This window comes from Chlorocebus sabaeus, chromosome 24 (assembly GCF_047675955.1).
Source record: "Chlorocebus sabaeus isolate Y175 chromosome 24, mChlSab1.0.hap1, whole genome shotgun sequence".
In the NCBI taxonomy this organism is placed as follows: domain Eukaryota; kingdom Metazoa; phylum Chordata; class Mammalia; order Primates; family Cercopithecidae; genus Chlorocebus; species Chlorocebus sabaeus.
The window spans coordinates 57,750,119-57,762,750 of record NC_132927.1 but is presented as its reverse complement, the minus strand read 5'-3'; the positions used below and the strand labels follow the sequence as shown (position 1 = coordinate 57,762,750).

The following is a 12,632-nucleotide window of genomic DNA, read 5'->3' as shown; positions in this document are numbered from 1 at the left end:
TCTACACTTTCAGAATGTATGTTTTCTCAGAAAGCATGCAGTGAATTTTCTTTAACAATTCAGTGGTTTTTAGCATATTCACAAAGTTGTATAACCATAACCACTAATTACAGAACATTTTCATCACCCCAAAAAGAAAGTTCATAGCCATTAAGCAGTCACTCCTCGTTTCCCCTTGGCAACCACTAATCTGCTTTCTGTCTCTATGGATTTGCCTATTCTGAATATTTCATATAAATAGAATCATACAGTGCGTGGCCTTTTGTTTCTGGTTTCTCTCACATAGCATAATATTTTCTAGATTTATCCATATTTCGGCATTTATCAGTACTTCATTTTATGCCTGAATAATATTCCATTATATGGATATACAGTAAGTTCTCATTTATTGTCATTGATAGGTTCTTGAAATGGCAACCTTTAAGCAAAACAATGTATAAAAAACCCCAATTTTCCCATAAGCAAATTGACATAAATAAGAATTAAGTTCCTACAGCATATTTCTGGTCACAAAAACATCAGCAAACTGCTAAAGAGCAAAAACACTTCTAATATTAAAGGTGGAAATAAATGTGAGCTGTATGTACACTTTTAAAAGATTAATACAAACAAGCAAGATAATTATTTGCCCCATTACTCCAGTTCGAGGTCTCAGGTGATTGGAACCCCTCTGGCAGCTCAGCACACCAACAGGGGACCAGTCCCAAACAGGACATCATTCCATCGCAAGCCTCTCTCTCTCTCTCTCTCACACACACACACACACACTCTCTCTCTCTCTCACACTCATCCTGGTACAATTTAGACGCACCAGTGAACCTAATGTGCACATCTTTGGAATGCAAAAGGAAACTGGAGTACCTGGAGAAAACCCATGCAGATGTGGGAGAACGTGCAAATTTTCAGCTGACAGTTGATTTTTTTTTTCTCATCAACATCCTAAAGAAACAACGTTATTGGAGGACCTTCTGTACTATTTAATACATTTTGTTTATCTATCATTAATTGACGGGCATTTGGGTTGTTTCTACCTTCAGTTATTATGAATAATGATATTATGCACATTTGTGCACAAGTTTTTGTGTAGGCATATGCTTTCAATTCTCTTGGGTGTATATCAAGGAATGGAATTACTGGGTCATATGGTAACTCTATGTTTAACTTTTTGAGAAATTGTATAACTGTCTTGTAAGTCAACTGCACCACTTCACCTTGTGTTCATTTAAGGAAGAGCTTATTCTTCTCTTGACCTGACAGTGTTTGACATACAGAAACTACCTATTTACTGTTGGATTGAATGGATGATCGCTTTGCTACACACCAAATGTTCTTCCAGTCTGGAACTGAAGAATGCCCTTTTGAAGACCAGGATAGGGTGTGGCCCTAGTCTCTTTAATACCACCCTATTAGCCTGTCAGGGGTTTTCATCAGTCACTTCATGTTTATTAAGTACCTACTTAATTGGGGATACATTGATTGGGGATACATCACTAAGTAATGCACAGTCTTCTAGTTAGAAAGACGGCCATTTGAGCAGATCACTAGAATGCTGTTGCTAATTGATGTTATAGGCATATAAGACAGGCAAGAGGTTCCCAACTCAGCCTGGGAGATTGAGTGAAGGCTTCACAGATTGAGTTTTGAGCATTAAGCAGTGGTCACCGGGAAGAAATGTGATACAGGGGGCGAACTAAATAAAGCATTTTGCTAGAGACAGAGAACAGACCAAGACATAAGCAGTTCCTGCCCCCAACAAGATTCCAAGGTTATGGAAGTAGAATTCAGGTTCTTCCTTCACTTGTCACTCTTCCTTCATTTGCCATCCTTCTTTCACTTGTCATCCCTGGGCTCAGTTTAATGTGAAGCGATGAGGGTTGAGCAGTTTGACAAACCATCTTGGGTCAGCTTGGTTCTCTGGCTGAAACAGTCCTTCTTCGTTGGAGTGATAGTTTGACCAATCCAAATGGAACTCTGCTTTGGCAGAAGCCACAGCTATGGAAAGTGAGCAACCTGAATTATGGGCTAATGTCTCCATGCGCTTCTGATGCTTGGAGAGGGATGCCCATGAAAGAACTCTCCTCACACAGTCCACACCATGCCGTGCTCTGTCTGGTGTTCCTCCCAGGTGAGGTTCAATCCATACCCGTCCACCTATTCAATATAGTGAATCAACTGAGGCCCAGCGCGGTGGCTTACGCCTGTAATCCCAGCACTTTGGGAGGCCCTGGGCAGGCGGATCACTTGAGGCCAGGAGTTCGAGACAGCTTGGCCAACATGGTGAAACCCTGTCTCTACTAAAAATACAAAAATTAGCTGGGCGTGGTGGCACGTGCCTGTAATCCCAGCTACTCAGGAGGCTGAGGTTGCAGAGAGTTGAGATCGTGCAATACACTACAGCCTGGGCGACACAGTGAGACTCCGTCTCAAAAAAAAAAAAAAAAAAAAAAAAAATTAAAGTGAATCAACCATCCGTTGATATAAACTGGAGAAAACAGAGGTAATTTCCTCTTGAGATCTTGGGCTCCTTAAAGTAAATGACTGTAAGCTCACCCTAGGGTAAGGGCCAAGACTGTTCAGAGTGGGTGAAACTGTTAAAGCCTTGAGTCTTTACTTCTCTCCTAAGCCAAATTTCTCACTCAAGGCGTACTGTCAACATAGGATAACAAACAAGGGGGAAATGTCTGTAGAAAAACGGCTACACACTTGCTTTCAAGGTAGTGCCACCAAGCCAAAGGTCCTACAATATAAGCTGTGTTACTTACTTCTACTCATTTCCTATCTGGGTGTTTAGAGACGGTGTTTTATGAGTAACAGAACAAAAGTCTGGTGGCACCCAGACCTACAGTTTGTTTTCATTCCTTAGAAAGATTCAGGGCAGATGGGAGAAAAGACAGATGATAGAACAATTTCAATTCCCTATACCCCCTCGGTTCTAACCAGTGCCTCTCCTCCACAGTGTGGAGTGACTGCTGGTGTGTCTTTCAATGAAAATCTCTCAGACTAAAAACTGGTGTCATTTGTCCACATATTAACGGGGCATATGGATGTTCTTATAACAGCCTCTTTCTGTATGTCTGAATTAATAAATGTAAAACGTTTGGAATAGTGCCTAGCAAATAATATGCACCATAAAAATGTTAGGGTCATTATCATTATCCAGCCTCATCTCTCTAGCTAGGTATGAACTTTCCTGTAACCGAAGAACTAACCACTTTTATCTTTTGTTTCCTCCCCAAACACCTAGCACGGCGTTTTTAATAATTTGTTGGCGTAATTAAGACCTTAAACAAGTTGCTCTCCCTTTGAGAGCTCATGTAAGACCACCGAGAGGTTGTGTGTAGAGTCCGATATGAGTCCACAAAACTATTTGGCGCCCGCTGTTTACAAGCCACTGTCCTGAGCCTACGCCCTTTGTAGAGTCAAAAGTATCAATAAACGAACGTAAGGCGTGAGGCCAGGTGAGCAATGATTCCCGCTCCTAGGAGGTCTCAACCACCAGCCCGCAGGCGGAGGGGGTGGGACTCCAAGGCAATCCCCATTCCCCGCCATTTCCGTGTCGCTCGAATCGATGCTTTCCGCGTTGCCTTGTGCCTGGATGGCCAGCCCCACTCGGCGCAGAGGCGAAGGATCCCGTCTTCGAGGTCTGGTTGGGACTGCGGGAGCCGCGGGAAAGTAAGGCCAGCAGATCCCGGCGGCGCCCGTCCCGTCCCTCCGCCCCGGCTCCCCGGCTGTCCAATCAGGGCGCGGCTCGGGAGCGCGCCGCGGCCAATCAGGAGCGGCGGGAGCGTCGCCGGGAGCCGGCGGGCGCAGAGCGATCCCGAGAGTCTGGAGCCGGCGGCGGCGCTGCGGTCGGGCGGGAGCTTGGCGAGAGCAGCGCGGCCGGGTGGGTATCCCGCGGCCAGAGGAGCCGGCTTTGCCGCGGCGACCTTCCGGCGGACGCCGGGGACCCTGCGGACCGCGGCGCAGGTAACTGCACCCCGCGCCCTGCAGCAGGAGGACGAACGCTCCCCACGAGAGGGGCCCCGCAGGTGGAGCGGGCGGGGGGCGGGCCGGCCGCGAGGTCCTAGCGCCGCGGTGCCCCCTGGCTTCCCCCGAGCCTGTCCGGTCGGGCCACGCGGAGGCGCGGCGTTTCCACCAGCCGCGGGCGTCCCGGGGTGGGAGAGGAAGAGGGGACTCTGCTTAAGGCAGGTGGGGGTGGAGGAGGACTCCTGCGACCTCCGGCCCCATACACAGACACTTCTGGCCGATGGGTGTTTTCGAGATTGGGACTCCCAGGGTGTCTTCGTTGGCCCGAGTGGGGAGGCGACAACAGGTGTCCTTGGGGACGGTGCTTTCCCTACACTCCCCTAGCCTGAAACCCCGGCCTTGGCGCCGCGCCCCACCTTCGGGGTGTCGGGAGGCAGGACCCCAGCCTGGCCTCAGGCGCTCTGCCCGCTGGACAGCGCCCAGAGGCGGCCTTGAAGCGGGTCTTGGATGGAGTTTCCTCTGCGCGTTGCCAAGCAATTTGCCGGACACCCGCCTCTCGCTGGGATGAAGAGTTGAAGATGAGAGTGTGTGTGCGCGCGCGTGTGCGTGTGTGTGTGTGCATTCGTGCGTGTGTGTGCGTCCGTGTGTTCTGGTGCAACCCCTACTGGAAGGAGCTGCCTGAAGGCTGTGAGTGAATCATTAACTGTGCTTTTGTGCAGCTCCTGGCCTCTGCCTGCCTCCCCGCCTCTCCCGACGCTCCCCGTTTCCCCCTCGGGCTGGTCCTTCTTGCTCTCCGTGCCTCCCTCTCCTGATCTGTAAGGTGGCGATAATGATTGCACCGGCCTGATAGCGTTGTTTTGAGGATTGTATGAGCCAATGCCTGAAAAACCCCGAGCACAGCGCTAAGCACTCAATAAATACCGGCTCTTATTATTTATTATACGGAGTGGATGGGCTTTTAAAGAGTAAATCAGACATGTCCAAACTGGTCTAGCAACCTTTTGCAGCTCTGAACAGCTTTCTACACTTGAAAGGAAAAAAATGCTATTATTAATGAGACTGATGATCTCTTTAAAGGTAGCATATCCTTTTAGGGGGTGGGGCGGTAAAAAACCGATCCACTGGAATGGTGAGAGAGATAAATGCATTCCAACTAGTAACTGAGAAAAGCTTTGTGACCTTTGAAAAAATTGGTATGACTATTGTGTGAAAATAATATCATGGTACTTTGTTAAATGTTCACCTTTCATTAGCATGGCTGATTTGGGGGAAGTATTTGAAAGTTTTATACCTTTTACTCCTCCCATAAACAAAAAGGTAAAATTAAAAAGAGAGGGAGGGAGAAAGAGAAAAAAAGACTCAACCACACGACAAAATTCCAGTGGCTCATAGAAACCTAAAATTGCAGTTGCTACTTTTAGGTGTTTTTTTCCTATGCCTGACCTGGGTGGTCTGGTTTAATTCTTTGTCACTGTGTCACTTTTCTTTTCTTGGTTAATCTGAAAAGTCAAATAACTGGCCCCTTTTATTTTTCTTTTTAAAACTTAATATCTCGACATGTAACAGATCTGCTTGGAGTTCTGAACCCCCTGCTCACTTGCTTCCTACCCTGTGACAAATCCAAAAGAACCTTTTCAAAGCTTCTCTAGGGTGATGTCCATGGGAATCTGTCTTACCACACCATACTACCCCCTGCCCTCCAATCCATAGGCGAGGACCTGGGGAAAGGATGCAAAGAAAATGCCTCAGTTCTTGTAAGGTCTCCTGTGCTTTTGCCAGGAGCCTTAGAATGAATACATTGACTTAGAGGAAATGCTTATCTTCTCAGGGGGTAAGAAGCCCACTTCCAGATGCAATCTTTCAAGTCTGAGATTAGCATGGCAGCCCTTTCAGTTGTTGATAAGGGGACTTTTCCTCTCTCCAGTGGCGTGGGAGGATCTGAACGCTTGCTGCTGGGGGGAAGTAAGAGAGATGTGTTGGGCGGGGCAAAGACTCCTGAGTTCAGAGCCAGACTCCCACCTCCTGAGATCTCAGAGTGTGACTGACTCTGGGAAACTTCAACAGATTGCTTTGTTTTTCGGAGCTGGGCTTCTGCTTTAAAACGTGAGTTGTTGAATTTTTAATTTTATTATTATTTTTTCTTAGAGGTTGTTCTAAGTATAGTACTAATAAGTGGAGGAGCCCTGGCACAGTTCCAGGGATGTGGTTACAGGTCTGTAGCATCCAGAGAATATCTTAAAAGTTATACCTGGGAAGGACACAAAAAGCTTGACCGAAGGGTAACACTTGAGCTGAGTGTAGAATGATGAGCAGGTCTCTTGTGCAGGCAGGGGTGAGGTGGAATTGGAAAGAAGGTGGAGCAGAGAAGACATTCCAGACTGAGAGAAGTGATCAAAAGTACTATTACAGTTGGCTTATGGTAAATAACAAGAAACTCCCAAATCTCAGTAATTTACAACAACCAAGATTTAGTTCCCTCTCATGCTGCATGTCCAGTGTAAGTTAGGAATAATTTTACCCCTCATTTATCATTCTGGGACCCACTGAGGCTTAAGAAACAACTTCTCTCTGGGATAATGTGGATCTTATTTATGACAAAGGGAAAAAGGACATGATAGAACAAAACTATAGCATCTAAAGTTTGCTCAGAAGTAGCAGCTGTCACTTCAGCTCTCCTGCTCTTGGTCAAGGTAACTCATGTGGGAAGTCTGCTGTCCGTGGTATGGGGAAGTGTACACCAGCTGCAGACCGTGAGGTATGGCTGAGCAGGAGGAAAAGTGCTGAAGGAAACAAGGTCAGGAGGTGGCCCAGTGGCAGATAATGAAGGACCCTGGGTCGGGTCCCAGGGGATTGGGCCTTTATCCATTGGCAGGGAGCAGCCACTGAAGAGTTTTGAGTTGGGCTTTGACAGGGTCAGATTTTCCAGCTGAACACATTTCTAGTGGCCATGTGGAGAGAAGATTGAAATAGGTGAGCTAAAAAGCAAGAGGTGATAAGGGCCAGGGCAAATACCGTGGCCTCCAGTCTCTCTCTCACCATCTGTGACGTGACTTCAAATTCCACTGCTAGAAACTGATTCAGTTGGCTCTTGAGCAGCTTGCCTTCTTAACAAGTTCTCTCCTAAAATGCACATGCTCTCTCATCTTGAAGTTGTTATTTTATATCACCTGAAGCAGTGGATCTCAACTTTAGTGTGCATCCGAATCACCTGGAGGGATTGAGAAAATGCAGATTGCTGGGTCCGGCCCCCTGAGTTCCGGAATCAGTCAGTCTGGTCTGGGGCCTGGAAATGAGTATTTCTGACAAGTGCTCAGGTGATACTAATGCCGCTGGTCCCACACGTTGAAAACAACTAAACTAAGGGGAGACATTAAGATGTGGTTGAGATAAATACCAGAATGGAAGAGTCCAGTGGAAGGAGGAAAAGGGCTGGAAGTTCTCAGCATTCTCCATACAGCAGTTTTGCTGAAGGCTGGCTCTGGCCATGAGCGGTAGGCTCTGTAAGAGTAACTGAGCCTCTAGGTGTATATTAAATTGCAGATACAGTGCTCGTAGTGAGAAAATGAAAAAAGCTTGGGTCCAGAGAAGAAGCATACAAGTGCTGCTTTGTCCCATCCCTTTGTAATTTTGCCCAGACTTCCCATCCTATCATCTAGCACACACCCTTTTGTCTGGCTCCAGACCTCTAACTCAAGCCTGTCCACATATTCCAATCCTGATCCATCACACTTCTTGTCATTCCAGCTATAATTTCTTCTGGAGCTTAGCTTTCCCACTGGGTGGACATTTTGGCTGAATTTTGATATAGTCAGACCAAGAAATTGCTTGCTTTACTTGAGGTCACTATCATAATTAAACATCTGTGCCATGTGGTCATACAGATTGTGATCAGTCCCCCCCACTCCCAAGATAAATAACCCCCTGAGAACCCAAGATTGTCCATGGTTTGGCTTATACTAAGAGATGGAGCAAGTTACTACAATTCCCCCTAACTGTGACTCACCACTCCTGTAACAACAGGGCATGCCAGAAATGGACGTAAAGGAGCAAATATGTTGGGGTGTGTAACGTGACACAGGAAATAAAGCACAGTGAGAGTGTCTTTTTTTTAACTATATTTTTTCTCATTCGTAAGCATGGCACAAATTTGAACTCGACCTAGGGTCGCAATAAACCAGTGGTTTGCCACCGTGTGACAGAGAGCATGTAAATGCATGAAATACTTCTAGGATCACCATTCTAAGTGCTGGCTACCAGATTAGGATATTTGTTTCAAGGTAGGATGAGTGCAGAATTATCCATCGGGGTGTGAATAGAAAATTCTAGAAATTCTATATACATTTTATTTTTTTGAGATAGAGTTTTGCTCTTATTGCCCAGGCTTTAGTGCAGTGGTGTGATCTCAGCTTGCTGCAACCTCTACCTCCCAGGTTCAAGGAATTCTTCTTCCTCAGCCTCCCAAGTAGCTGGGTTTACAAGTGTCCACCACCATGCCCAGCTAATTTATTTATTTATTTTTTTTGGAGACAGAGTTTTGCTGTTGTTGCCCAGGCTAGAGTGCAATGTGCAATCTCAGCTTGCTGCAACCTCTGGCTCCTGGGTTCAAGCAGTTCTCCTGCCTCAGCCTCCCTAGTGGCTGGGATTACAAGGATGCACCACTATGCCCAGCTAATTTTGTATTTTTAGTAGAGACAGAGTTTTGCTGTGTTGCTCAGGCTGGTGTTGAACTCCTGATCTCAGGTAATCTGCCCACCTTGACCTCCCAAAGTGCTGGGATTACAGGCGTGAGCCACCATGCCTGGCCATAGGTAATTTTTCTATTTTTAGTAGAGATGAGGTTTCACTGTGTTGGCCAGGCTGGTCTTGAACTCCTGACCTCAAGTGATCCGCCTGCTTCGACCTCTCAAAGTGCTAGGATTACAGGTGTGAGCCACTGCATCTGGCCTTCTATATGCATATTAAATGCATATAAAATAAATATTATAATGAGCTCATATTATAAAATGAAGTGAGTGAGATTTGAAAAGATCCTTGTTCCAACTGAGATTTGAGAGACAAGTCATATCTTGAAGATGTGCTTTCTGAAACAGGAGAAATTCTCCCAGGATTCTGTGTACTTTCCCAGAGGTGGATGAGAAAGCTTAGAACTGTAACCTCTGTCCTAGAGGCCTGAAGCCAACTGTGTCCCTCTCCAGGTCATTTTGGAGAGCCAGCAGTTTTTCACAATCATGCACCCGTGGCCTCAGTACTGCCTTCACTTGACCTACTCTATGGTGAACTACCACAGTTCCCTCCAGCTCAGGTTTCCAGGAAACCTGGCCTAAATTTTCAAAAGGTGCAGCTGCAGCAAACAAAACTGCGGATGTTACTCTGAGAGCCAGTGAGAGAAGGGATACTTAAACCAGCCAGGGGGATTTAAAATGCTGTACAATTTATTAGAAGGTGCTGCCATCCCCACTGGATAACATTTGCCCAGCAATTTGATATTTAACTAATGTTAAGTGTCAAATCGTAGAAAAATATTATCTTCTATTATCTAGTTATATTAAATGCTTATATATCATATACATATATATATATTTTTCACATCTCTAGCACTTTCAGGAGGTCGACTTTTAGTGTTATTGCTGTCTTTCTGAAATGCAGTAACAAAGATAGAAACAGTTGGCTAAAATTCTATAGATAGATAGTAGCAGGGCAGGATTGAAACTTGAATTTTTCATTCATAGTGTACAACCTTTGTCACCCCAGCTGGCTGCCTACTAACTTGGACTGGTGCCCTGAAGTGGCCTCACTGACTGGCAAGGGGTGGTCAATGTTCCCTGTGATGTTTCATCACAACGAGGAGTGTGAAGCTGCTTTGCAGATTGCTGATGGCTCAGGGAAACCTTTGGGAGTTATGTTCACTTGAAAGGTATTGACCATCAGCTGAGTGCAAGGCTTTAAGGAAAACGCTACGAGGAATTCAGAGAAGTATTATGCTCAGTCTCTGACCCAGCCTCTGTGCTGAGAGAGAAAAGACATAATATTTATATAAAATCAGTGATAGTTAAACCACAGCAAGACCAACAGTAGGCAAATAATCCAATGGGCTATCAAGTGCTGTGAATTCAGACAGCGAGTCTTTCCCAGATTGTGCTGGGCTGGGAAGGTTCAGGGAGGAGCAGCTCCTCCGGACTGGATGGAGAAGTAGGATTTAGCTAGGTGGGAACCGTAGTCTTTAGGGGAGGAATGGATCTAAGTGAACTGTGTCCCTGCCCTGGTCCACAAGCCTTTTCAGGTCCATTCACTGGACTACTGTATCTGAAGTAAAGGGGTCAAGTGGGAGAGAAGGGAAGTCGGAGCTACATGACTTCTTTTTTCTTTTTTTTTTGATGCAAAGTCTCACTCTGTCACCCAGGCTGGAGTGCAGTGGCGTAATCTCGGCTCGCTGCAACCTCTGCCTCCTGGGTTCGAGCAATTCTCCTGCCTCAGCCTTCCGAGTAGCTGGGATTACAGGCTCCTGCCACCACGCCTGGCTAATTTTTTGTATTTTTAATAGAGACGGAGTTTCACCATGTTGGCCAGGCTGGTCTCAAACTTCTGACCTCAGGTGATCCACCTGCCTCCCAAAGTCCTGGGATTACAGGTGTGAGCTATCACGCTGGACCTAAATGACTTCTTAAAGCTTTCCTTTCTTGACCGCCATCGGACTATTTAATCTTTGCCGAAATTATCAAAAGCACTATTTAATCTGAGTGACTTGTATAACCTCCTACAAATGAAGCCATTCAGTGATTTATTAGTAGATAAATAACACTGGACTCTCATTTGGCCCTCTTAACGTGTTCAATGTATTAATAGGAAAGCAATTTGGAGCTAAGGATGTCAAACATCTATATAAATAAAATCTAATCCTATTATAAACTCTGTCAGACTTGCAGGCAGTTGGTCCTACTCCATTTGCAATCTAACCTGGAAAGGTCAAATGACTTGTTGAAAGTCATGCAGAAATCCCTTGGTGCTTCTGTAATAACTGACCCTGCTTCCCCTGACATTTGGCGGTGTCTAGCTTAAGTCACTTCACATATCTCCATAAGGTTAGTAACACTAAGAATGACACTAAGATGACACTAGGGCCCTTGTCATCTATATAGCATTTCTCCTACTCATATTATACCCCATGGGGGCTCTCAGCTGTGACCCCAAAGGGTCCTTGTTAATTTTAAGCTTGGGGTGAGATCATTGTATCTGTCTCTGTCAGGCTTCTCCCTCGCTTTCATTGAAAGAAGGTACCGTTGTAGTGCTATGTGTCCATGCAAACACAGCATCTGAATGAAAGGGCATTCTGAAGCATTTTCCAGGCCAAATGCCGAGAAGTATAGTGGGACCATCAGTGGCTTTCTATCTACCTGAACTTTGAAGGTAGACACTAGACCCTTGCCAGCTTGATAGTCGCTCCATTGGCTGCCCTTTGACGTTAGCTAACTGGTTTAAAAGACCAAATGGGATACTTTAAATGAAAACGGACTTTATTTCACTGTTTGCCTTAGAAACAGAAAACATTTGTCTTAAGTTTTTCTTGGTTTTTGTTTCTGTTTTCTTTTGAGACAGAGTATCACGGTGTCACCCAAGCTGGAGTGCAGTGTCAGGATCTCAGCTCACTGCAGCCTCCGCCTCCCGGGTTCAAGTGATTCTCGTGTCTCTCTTTCCCGAGTAGCTGGGACTACAGGCATGTGCCACCATGCCTGGCTAATTTTTGTATTTTCAGTAGAGATGGGGTTTCGCCATGTTGGCCAGGCTGGTCTCAAACTTCTGGCCTCAAGCAGCCCACCTGCCTCAGCCTCCTAAAGTGCGGGGATTATGGGCGTGAGCCACCATGCTTGGCCCATTTGTCTTAAGCTTTTAAAAGATAATGCCGTAGTTAAGTGGATAAGGCTGGGGTGATCCATATTTGGTAGATGTTGTTTAAATGTTGTCTATCATGTGAACTCAGAGCTGTCAAAAATATACTTTGTGTTTTTCCCCATCCTTGCCAAACATAAAATATTCATTTTTTTCTAAATCATTCCGTGTCCCTACATTTCCCTCCACTTCAGACTTTGAACAGTTGAAGGGCGGAAAACTTTTATCATTGCTGAAATTATCAAAAACACTATCAATAGCTATCATGCATTGAGGACGTATGTTATCTTACTTAATTTGCACCTCTGCGCTGTAAGGTCAGGAGGAGTAGCATCTCATCTAAGGAGTGAGACAAAGGCTGGAGCTAAGTACTTTGTCAAAGGTTATAATGGAGCTGGGCTTTAAACCTACCTCTCTTCATCTCTGAGATCTAGAAGCTATGCCCTGAGTCACTGTGGTATCTGGAAGCAAAAGGAAATGTGCTCTGAGGAGTTAACAGGGGCTATCTGTGCACTCTGGCCACACCCTGGGAGATGCCTGGTAGGAGGAAAATTGCTTTTGTTTTTGCAGGGCCAGTTCACAGTATCAGCAGGGCAGTCGAAACACACTTTTTTTCTCTCTCTCTTTTTTTCTCACTCATCCTTATTATTTTTGTTACGATCTCTAAAAAGGTGGTGAGTTAGGGAGTGAGGATCTGTTTGAGTAAATCCAGCATGTTTCTCAGTCACCACCCATCAACCTAATTGGCATAGGCGGGGCTGTGCTGTCTGCAACACAGCAAG

At 45.7% G+C, this 12,632-nt stretch overlaps 1 protein-coding gene across 3 annotated transcripts in view; it reads left to right on the top strand.

Annotated features, from left to right (window-relative positions):
- The first annotated feature begins 3,805 nt into the window (after positions 1-3,805).
- Positions 3,806-12,632, top strand: part of STON2 (stonin 2) — a 176,161-nt gene continuing 167,334 nt past the window's right edge. For 2 of the 3 annotated variants that reach the window (XM_037984347.2, XM_037984343.2), the window contains exon 1: positions 3,806-3,966. The gene's annotated coding sequence lies outside the window, so the exon portion shown is untranslated. Of the gene's footprint in view, positions 3,967-4,438; positions 4,654-12,632 lie in introns of those variants that run through there. The other variant, XM_037984344.2, reaches the window with a different exon arrangement.